Raw genomic sequence first — 11,415 nt, 5'->3', positions numbered from 1 at the left:
AGGAAGAAGAGAAGAAGAAGAAGGAAAGAAGGGAAAACTCGGGGACAGAGGAACGAACAATATAGACTGGGGATCAAACACAGACTGAGAACAGATACAGGACTAAATGGCCAGACACTACAAGTAAGCAAAAACACAAGACCAATACACAAGAGAAGGCAAGATGGAGAAGACACAGGTGAAAATCAAAAGTGGCGGGAAACACAACAAAGGCAGGAGTAAAGCCACAGAGAGGGAAAACTACAAATAAAACAAGAAACACTAAACAAGAACCTCAAAACCACAACACAGATGCTTTGTCAAATACATGTGATCTTCATTTATTTGACTTTGTTAATGTCACTTTGAGGTTTACATACTGTAGCGCTGCACTACCACCCCCCCCCCAGTAAGAAGCCGACCAAACGTAAGGCCGCAGTAGTCGTTCTAGTATGTGTGCTTTACCCAGAATCACATTCTAGGTTATTGTTTTAAGGGATGTTGGTCACGTCTTGTATGAGTCAATGGCTGATTAGGTTATGAATTGCAGATTTTCTGGTTTCTGCCAGAACTTTCTCCATCCTCCCTAAGGGTAGAACAGGAGGAAGTCCTGTAATCCCAGGATGTCTTCTTGATCCAACTCCTCATTATAGATTTAAGGAGGCTGTTTTTTCTCCTGCTCCTGAGCAGATCGGTCGCAAGGTTTGAGACAGGACAACTTTATCACACGGCCCAACTTGTTCCACTACCCGATATGGCCTTGCCATTTTGGGGCTAATTTGGCGGCAAATGATTTGTCAGCCTTGGAGAGAGGATGGGCTCACAAACAGACTCTGTCCAGTTCCTGGAACTCAAGGTCAATCGATTTTTGTCATAGTTTTCTTTCTCCGTCGACGAGCCGAGTCCAGATTTTTTTTCCACAAAGGACACCAGATCTTTTAGCTGTGTGATTTTGTGTATTGGGGGTATCCGGAGCAATTTCCTAAGGTTGCAACATGGAGTCGAGAGGTCCTCTCAGGGAGCGAGAAAGATTAAGCTCGGCAGGAGAAACGCTGGTTGAATCCTAGACTGCAGAGTTAATCGCAAACCGGAATTTAGCCAGGTTCTTGTCCCAATGTTTATGATTATCACCAACATATGTTTTAAAAAAATGTTACGACCCGACAGGGCAAAAACTTAATCTAGGGGAATTTAGGGAGGTAACAATTAAAGTAAAGACCCAAAAACAAATGGATTAACCAAGGACCGACTGCAAGCACAGGGATTTATTAAATAACACCCAAACTTTAAACAATGTAAAGAGAAGGTTTCTTCAAAACGACCAGGAGGGATCACACTACACACAATGAACCGCTCGCTGCAGGAACACACCACGCACACCGAACCACCTGCTGCGGGAACACGCCATCACTGAAACACCCGGTAGGAGTTGGCACATGCCCATACAAAGTGGGGTATACAGTGAAGGGATCAAGCACTCTCTCTACACTATCTCTAATCTCTACACTGAGCTACCTTACACATGAACTCGTTGGACAACCAGACAGATTGCTGTGCATCATTAATGCACCAACGCTTGGGGACAGGATAAACTTTGTCACGAGCTATGTCATTACCCATGATAAATCAACGCCATCAATGGGAAAACAAGATCGGACACCCACAGGAAAACGACCCAATGCCAGACCCGACTGCACATGGATTCGTTGCAGAGGTGCGGGAGTGAGACCCATCTCAATTCCCCTAACCACAGTACTAGCGTCAGACTTGGTACCAGGTGGCAACACACCGGACAAAATAAGGGACTGTGAGCAGGCAGTGTCACGCAGCGCAGTTACTAGCCGCTGGTCATCGGTGTGTCCTGTAAGAGACACCAAACAGTTAAATATAAAAGGCTTAAAACAGTCAGGCACCCCTGATGCTCTAGCCTCGTCACTGGAGGTTTTAATAAGCCCCACGGCTTTTGGTGGCGTCGCAACCGGCCCTTGCTGATGCTTCCAGGCAACGCAATCAGCAATCAAATGACCCAATTCGCGGCAATAAAAACACAACCGATCAGCTTTGGAAGCAGAAGAAACAGCAGCTGACATCTGTGAACCAGACTTCGGATAACTCTCACAAGGGGACTCACGTTTAGCACACTTTTGTGTGTGAGCGCAAACTCATCTGCTAAGACGGCAGCCTGTTGCAAGGTGGACACTTTTTGTTCATTTAAATACACCGCGATTCGCTCAGACACGCAACTTTTAAACTCTTCCAGTAACATCAGTTAACGCACCGCAAGAAAATCATTAGCCTTACAAGCTGCACACCACCGGACGAAGAGAATGCCCTTTTCTCTTGCAAAATCAATGTGGGTCTGATTGGACACTTTACGCAGATTGCGAAACCGCTGTCTGTACGCCTCAGGTACCAGCTCATATGCCCGCATTATAGCACTCTTAACTTTATTGTAATCAAGACCATCCTCCACAGACAAGGAAGAGCAGGCCTCCTGAGCTCTGCCTGACAATTTACATTGAAGTAAAATGGCCCACACATCCTCTGGCCAGTGTAACGCAGTGGCAATGCGCTCAAATGCGCCAAAATAATTCTCCACCTCTGCCTCACGAAATGCAGGGACCAAAGAAATGTGTTCACTCACATCAAAAGTGTTAGGTGGGCACGCCGTGGGCTGAACCTCACCAGCCTGAGTTGTGCGTACCTGTAGCTCCACTTGACGAAGCCTAACAGCTGTGTCTGCCTCTAAATTCTTCAGTTCCAGCTCCCTACAGAACTGAAACTCACGCTCACGCTCCTCTTTTTGTAATTGCAAGCGAGCTAAATGGACTTTCAGCCTGGCGTCCACTTTTGATCCAGGAGTTGACTCCACGGAGAATGGGACGAAATGGGGCATTGTGACTGGCCTCCCCGCCGTCCTCACCTCCTTCACAACAGGTGTAATCGGCTGCTCGGCCTCGGCCTCTCCCGGCGGGCGGCCCTCACATGGAGAGGCTGCGGACTCAACCTGAGCATCCCCAGACACCGGCAAGCTAAGAACCCCCCTGCTGACCAACCCATCTAAAAGCACCACCTTTAGCTCAGCCTTGACAAGTGTGCTAGAAACCGGAACATCATAATACTCCGCAACCACACATTTTTCGTACATTTATCAAACACAGTCAATGATGGATCAGACATAAATGCTTCCACGTCAAACGCTCCCATCATCAAACACTAGATATCAGCAGACCACACACACATGCGACGCGTATGATGTCCAAGGCCATGCACGAACAGCCGCCACGACAGACAAAACTCCTCCAGATCCTACCTAACACAAACTTCGCCTACCTATTTTCTGGGGCGTGCTGGGCTCGAGGCGTCTTATAGGCAGCACATCAGTGGCCGAAACCCTGAAACGCCAGCCCCCGCCAGAGATCAAAGTCCCCGCCCAGACTTAACCCCGAAAACAAAAAAGGCAAAATAACAAAAGAGCACCCGATGGAAAGGCGGGATGTAACCCAACCCAGCTGGGTACTCACCTGTGTAGTCCGGAGAAGCTGCCACTGACGTCACGCAGACTGCAGGTACACCGACAAACAAACGCCAATACGTACCGCAGGACAAAACAACAAACAAACAAAACCAACCGGTACAACTGCGGGAATAGATCCCGGACAAGCCCCCCAACCACAAAACAAAAAGTCTGCTCCGGGTTTTACCGCGGACACCCACACAAAATAACTCAAAATAAACCAGCGTCTCTCATTGCGGTGCAGTACACAATACAAAGGAGAAGGACCAAAGAGAAGCACAGACTTTGTTTCAAAAGTATGGATACAATGTTTTTCTCAGCGATCAGCTCCCTCTAAATCGGACCTTCCTGACACCAGGGATCCAAGGTGTTTGAAAAAGACGTACCCAAAGGACCTGCCAAGTTTAGGAGTAGTACTGATCTACCTAAATGAGGCCTTGTCTATCATCAAAAGAGCCATGTGCAGCATCATCGACCGCACCCCTAAAAACATACTGAAGGAGATAATAATGGTAGATGACCAGCTTTAATGAGGACCTGAAGGTGGACCTCGACATCTACGTGAAGTCACTTGAGGAGCAGAACCTAGGTCTCCGCATTGCGAGAGTGAGGCGTGATAAGCAGCAAGGCCTCGCTTACACTAGGGTATCCGGGTGGAGGGCGGCTACTGCAGACATGGTGGCCATCCTGGATGCACATATTGAAGTCCATGAGATGTGGGCCGAACCCCTGCTGACACAGATCAAAGCTGACCGAACGTTGGTGGTGTCCCCTGTGTTTGACAGAGTCAACTTTGATGACCTCAAGGTTTATCAATACCAGCCAGCAGCACACGCCTTTGACTGGGCTTTATGGTGCATGTATGAGGGTTTTTCACCCGAGTATTCCAAGCTCGGAGACAGCTCATTGCCTGGAAAGAGTCCATCGGTCATGGGGATCCTTGTTGCTGAAAGGAAGTTTCTAGGAGAAATTGGACTCCTCGATGAAGGCATGAAAGTGTATGGTGGAGAAAATGTTGAGCTGGGAATTCGTGTGTGGACATGTGGAAGCAGTATTGAAGTAGTTCCATGCTCCAAAATTGCTCACATCGAGAGGAACCACAAACCACAAATTTGACATTGGGGATGTTTCTGAGAGGAAAAAACTCAGATAAAGGTTGAACTGTAAGCCTTTCAAATGGTACCTGGACAATGTTTATCCTAAGTTGGATCCCTGGGACAACCTACTTGCCTATGGAGGAATGAAAAATCTTGATGCCAACATGTGTATAGACCTAGGTCCAGTGCCAGGTCATACACCAATCGCCTTCGATTGCTACTACTATGGACCTCAATTCACTTATTATCAAGAAAATTGTGAGCTCTACATCAGCGGCATCAAGTCCCATCTGGGGTGCCACTTTTGTAGCAGGTCGACTAGAAAGTATGCTGGGGTGCCAGTCAGAGTCAAGTCTGACAAAAAAAAATAAAGCAGATTAGCACAGCAATAGTATACAAAGTAATCAACACACACCAGCAAGGTGAATTTTCAGAATGTGTATTTACTCAATGCCTGAGTAACAAAAACCCCCCCAAAAGTAAAAAAAACAAACAAAAAAAACCACACACGAGTTCAGTTCATTCCTTTTTGGGAACTGTCCGTTTCAGGTTTTCCCAATCCCACAGTTCAGTTCGCGGACGCGGATATACGACATGGACTTAACCGCACCCTTAACGACACTATCGCACTTTTCCCTCACGACTCTCTGTGGACTCTCCTCTTCCTACGTCCACTCACCGGTGACTTGCTCCCATCCTAAATACTCTTCCTCGAGGATGGATTCAAACTGCGTGGGATGCGGTGGTTTACTTCCATTGGAGTAGGAGCTGACTGTGGGTGGATGATGGAGGACGCCATGGATGGAGGTGTGTTTTAATGAAAGGGTGTGTAGCAATGTGATTCTGACTGTGCAGCGCTACAATACATAGTTTTGGCATTTGGTATACACACACACAACCAATGTGACTCAAACTGTAACTTTTTCAACACATACTGTGAATTTCAGATTTTAAAGCCAAAACAATTATCAGCCAGCTGAATATCTGATATGTAAAAATGAGACTCTTGTTGCAACACATACTCTGGACACAATGGACTGATGGTTTAGTATCAAGGCCAGACAATTGATCCTTTCATCAACATCTCATGATTTCACCGATTTTACACAGCTGTTAGTGAAGCCCAGCTGTGTCTCGTTAGCCACCTGAACCCTTTTTGATTTCTCCTCCTCACCAAAACTGAACCCGGGCCTTGATTTTATATCCTACTGTGTGTCCTGACGTGGCTGGAAGACATCATTAATATCTATTACCCCTAAAATACACTGCATGCGGAACAGCTGCAGAACGGCTGCATACTCCGCCGTCCACCAACTCACACATAATCCGTTTGTGATGCGCTCAGGTGCATCTCCGCCGGCCACCGAGCATCGCGAGCACGCAGGAATTATCATGAATTCACGCATAATCGCACGATATTGCCGGCTGTAGTCTCTTTGACTCCTGCAATGGCATTCCACGCTGCATCTTTTTTCTGGTGTCTTTAGAAAAAGGATGTGAGGTGTCATAAATGATTACACCTGAAAACCCCTCACCTGTTGACTTCAGGTCGGCCGCCGCCAATTATGACGCGCTCTTGTAATGAAACTCGATCCGCGGTGAACACGGAGTATTTTATTTTGAAAATCAACCGAGGTTTTATTTTGTATTTTGTAGCCGACTTCCTTCCCCACACAATCTGCTCTGTGCTAAATTTATGCGCCATGCTCCGGCATCCATGAAAAATAGAAGCTCTGCGTATGTGTTGCGGAGGGCTGCTGGTCGTCGCAGTCGTTCCGGAGCCGTGAGCAGCGGGGACGGAGACTGTGTGAGCTGACACATTGACTAACATTGAAACGTGCGACGGAGCTGTTCCGCATGCAGTGTATTTTAGGCTTAACTCCGTTTATATTACTGCTAATTGATCATTTGCATACCTCATATAGGTCTAGTATTGTAGCCATGCAGGGGAGTGGACAGCATACAGTTAAACAATATGTTGTTTAGGTGTTGCAGATGAGATTATGTTTATCCAGCAATTTTTATGAACTGAGGCGTCAAGTGCAAATAAAAAGGGAGACGATATGGCTGACAAGATATGCTTTTATGTATATGGTTTTACAATGTGCTGTAGTGCAACACACAACCTGCATTACTCAGTTTATCAGAATAAGCTACAGTTAAATGCTCCCCTCTTATATTCCTAACGACAAAGTCTTCATTTCACAGTGTAATAAATATGATAAACTGTCTTATATTAAGGTGCTTTGGCAGTAGTTTTAGCTCTCCATGGAGGGCGGTATGACATCTTACTCTCAATTCTGTGCGACAACCCTTTCATACAGCAGTTACAATCTAATACATGTGGAGAATATTAAATTGTTAGAGCGTCAAGTGTTGTATGATGGGATATTTTCCATTTTCCAAACCTAGTAAGATGTGATAATTGAAGAAGGAGGCAACAAATGGAACAGTGCACCATCGTATCAGCGACAATACACTGGAGGAAGACTTAAGGAAATGAAAGCAGAGACCAGGAGACAGAGAGAGCAGGACATGTTTCCAAGGTAACAAGATGTGCTGCTAAGCACTTTTTGACGGTGGCAGTATCAATATTCAGAGTCTTACTCCGGCAGATGTCCACTTGATTATTCAGCTGCACAGAGATCAGAATTACAAAAAGAGTCACGCCTCAGATTGTGGAAAAGAAAGCTAACACAAACAAAAGCCGTCATCAAAGCTGTGTCTGAACTGCAACTCGAAACAAGCAGTTGGGTATAAATTATTGCATAGATGATGGGAGTTCAGCTTTCATAACCTGCTTTTTCATCTGCTTGGACAGACGAACTTCAGGAACAGTAGCCAAAGAAATTGACTGTTCTTTAGTGCAAGAAGGGAACTGCTCCAACGATTGATGAGTGACAAACTCCTCCACACTGAACTCCATTGTGAACACAAATGCACAAGGGGTGAGAAAAAAAAAAAAAAAAAAACAACCGCTCACCTACCTACTCTTTCAAAATACCACCCAAGAAGGGCAAACTACAACTACACCAAAAAAAACAAAAAAAACACGGTGGCCCTAAACGTGCCGGTCGACAAACAGACAACCACACTAGGAAGTCCACGCACACAGCAATCTACACAAAGCAGCCTACCCTGGATGACAAGTGCCAACACACACACACACACGTCACGGCACAAAGCATGCGCAACAAACACACCAAGAAAACACAAGCCAAAAAAACCCCACGTGTCAGCGACAACAAAGGCACACCACAAAGTCAACCGGATACGACGCACCACTTATAGATACGGCACTCAGTTGGAATCTGCAAAAAGCTGAAGACCAACTTGAAATGGACCAGCCCCCAAATGTGTTACAGACCTCAAGGGCTCGCAAGGCCCAAAACATATTGAAAGAAAACATGAAGACAAAAGTTGCCACTAAAACAATTTTTATTAATTCAAAAACAAACAAAATAATTCCCCAGAAAATAACAAAACAAAAGGGTTGGAGGTTCCTGGCCAAAACAAACAAAACGAGAGAGAGAGAGAGAACACTGAGCCAGCCAACGGCCGTCGCACCCAGCATCCACCCCCAAACTAAACCTGCCTACAACCCGCTACATAAATGAAAAGCAAAGACCGAAAACAGGACTACCAGGGAACCTTCGAACCAAAACTGAAATAACAAAACCCAAACAGCTCAACGGACTCCTGGCATGGGGAAACCAGAGCCTCAACCTTCTCACCAGGTCACCTGCAGGGAAAGAGCAGAGAGAGAGACAAGAGAGAGACACCTCCTTAAGTCAGCTCAAGCTGACGAGACAATAAGTCTCACCTGAGGTCTCCTCTGTGCAGACAGAGAGAGGGGTGGGGAGAAACAACAACACGCCCACAGACACAGTTCTACCTCCTGGCCACACGCAACAACAGTGTTAAAGGAATGGTTTGACATTTTAGGAAATATACTTCACCTTCTTGTTGATAGTTTGGGATAAAGATTGACACCACTTTTAGAAATACGGTTATCTTAGTGTTAGTATGCTTAGCTTAAAGACACACATCATCCTACTAACACTTCTAATTTTGTGCAAATTTAACAAATTAGAGCTTGGGAAGTGCTCATAAGTGATTCTTAACCTTTGAACAGAGCTAAGCTTGCTGTTTCCCCCCGTTTACAGCCTTTAGGCCTTTAGGCTTTTATTGGCTTTCATCAAGTAAACCTATATCCAATGTCTTACACTAATAATGATTCATGAAGAAAGTGAACAGGGTTGCTTAAAACTTGAAAAGTGTGGATTGTAAACGCTGTCAACAGATCCAGTGTTACCGTCTGCAGTTCAGATGTGGCAGAAACTATTACGGTTTGACATGTGTGTGGTATTTATGACTCCTTTCAGACTAGACGGCCTACATTGACTCTCACTCTGCATTATTTAAAAACTCTGACACACGTTTTTTTTTTTTCCAACTTTTTTTCTCTCTCTTTTTCCCCCTTCACGCTTGTCTTCAAACTTGGTGCCAAAATATGGCTGTGTGCAGCACTGATGGAATATATTGTGGTAGTGGGAAAGCAGAGGGACTCTCTGTGTGTGGCAGAGGCCTACTCTTGGATTAATTTGTGTGATGTGAATTAATGGCTCGCTCGAGTGTGGTTGACGCCCTTTAGTATCAGCCACAAACTACCAACGCAGCTCTAGATGAGATCCCAGCTGCGTTAGATCACCCACCAAGCTGTGCAGAGATGGTAAATGCAGAACCAAATTAAATGATCTTGTCACCTAGATCTTAGATTTTGTCTGTCTGATGGGATTGTTTCCGGGAGATTACTTTAGTTACAACTTGATTGGACTGGAAACACTCTCATCCCTCATGATTAGTTCAAACCGTAAAAAAGACCCAGGAGTATCTGACGCTCATCACGATCCTTCTCATCTGGTCAAAAATCTGCTATTCTGGGAGCCTGCTATCTTTCTTTGTCACATACTGTACTCTACTTGTTTTTTCTTCCAGAGGAAAAAAAACACATCTTTTATGTGAAGCCTGTCATTGTACCTGGGGAATAGAGACAGGGAAATGAAATGCTCAGTGTACGTGTGTGTTTGAAACCGTGTCTTATACTTCTTGAATCTGATTAATATATTCTATTGGTGTCAGGCTCGCAGCGAGATTACAACCACACATGCACTGAACACAAATATGGGTTTCGTTCAGAAAGCCACTTTGGTCAAGTAGCACACATCTTATTTTAAAGCGGTGAGCATTATTGCCTGCATCCCTCAGTGGCGAGCAAGGAATCAATCATGCTTTCATTTCTGTAATTCCAGGTTTAGTCCACTTAAGGAACAACTCTGTATGAGCACCAGATAACAATTGGCAGTGTGGCGGTATCATGCTTAGATATTGATTGTGTTGGTGGCTGTAGCATTCTCAAATGGTTGTTTTTCTGTGCTTCTGCCTCTGCTAGGGACAACAACACAACAGAGATAATAGGCTTCCTCAATACTATACCCTAAGAGGGACTGGAGACGGGGCACTGAGTTTGTATCCAGCTGAGCTGCAGAAACTTCCAATTAAACTTTATCTGGTTTCAGGGAACACAAGTCAAACAGTAAACTGAAGATGTACTCATTACATGTATTCAAATGTTGAGTATCATTGCTTTTATCAGTGCTTAAATACGCCATTTGTGGCATTTTAGTGTCAATAAAACAACCACAGATGAGGCTAGGAGCCTCTTCTTGGTGTTTTACTTTATGTGCCACCTGGCTGAATGTTGCAGGAAATCTGCTGATGCTTTACAACATAAAACAGAAGGAGGATACTGTTCCTCCAGCTCTAATGAAGCGTTCAGATTTCGCACAGCGGCATATGGAACAAGAGAAACGACGATGGTATAATCGTCTTTATCCTTGTAATGGAAGCAAAACAGAATGATTTAGACGCACCGGATTTACAAGGTGTTTATGCTGAGAAACACAACAATATCACAGCGGAGGCGAGTGATCATCTTGACTAATTCGTTTAAGGAAAATCTGTCCTTGATTATTACCTTTTTAATGGTTAGAGAGACTTCCAAGAAACAGGCTTGCATGATTTCATGAGCGCTAACTTGCCAATTATGCATCAATGCTTTGAAGACCACACATAATAGACTACAGGCTACATGTAGCCCCGGTTTGTAATCCTAACACTAATCCTATTAGCATACTTTGGGGTCGCACAGGTAAGAAAATTGTTTTGTCTGCTGTTTTACAAAAGATTTTAAAAGAAAGTAACAAACCTCAAACTGGAAAGCAAATACGCTGTGAACTAAATGTTATACTGAACAGATTATGTTTTCTATACATGATGAGGAAATGATGTTAATTACTGCAGCTGGCATGTTATTGATAATGTTGATACTGAATGTGTATGTGTAATGTTTTCCAGCAAAATATCCCATCTTGCTTACTATCTGCCACTAGTGACTACTGTGTTATACATTTTTCTGTGGTTGTGTTTTATGATTTTTCCCTAACCCTAACCAAAGTGATTTTGTTACCTAAACCTAAACACAGATGGGACTTTGAGTCCTGTCCTTTGCACACCCTTGAGTAACCCTGAGGGTGCTGCACTGTATACACACTGCAGAACACAAGCGCAGACTCAGAAGGGAGAGAGTATCCATCAAACAGGCCCAACTCAAACACACCACTATCACTACTGTCACCTGCCCAAACTCCACAAGAATAATCGGGTCTCTACGTCCATCTGAAGACCCAAAAGGACCAAGAAGGAGGACAGTCATACCCGACTAAGAGTGACCGCCAATGATGATGACACCCACCATCCATT

General features: G+C 44.7%; 1 pseudogene; it reads left to right on the top strand.

The window, feature by feature from the left end:
- The first annotated feature begins 3,234 nt into the window (after positions 1-3,234).
- LOC109136874 (probable polypeptide N-acetylgalactosaminyltransferase 8 pseudogene) lies at positions 3,235-5,866 on the top strand (annotated as a pseudogene).
- Positions 5,867-11,415: the final 5,549 nt, after the last annotated feature.

This window comes from Larimichthys crocea, chromosome XXI (assembly GCF_000972845.2).
Source record: "Larimichthys crocea isolate SSNF chromosome XXI, L_crocea_2.0, whole genome shotgun sequence".
NCBI classification, from domain to species: domain Eukaryota; kingdom Metazoa; phylum Chordata; class Actinopteri; family Sciaenidae; genus Larimichthys; species Larimichthys crocea.
This window is presented reverse-complemented; position numbering and strand designations above follow the sequence as displayed.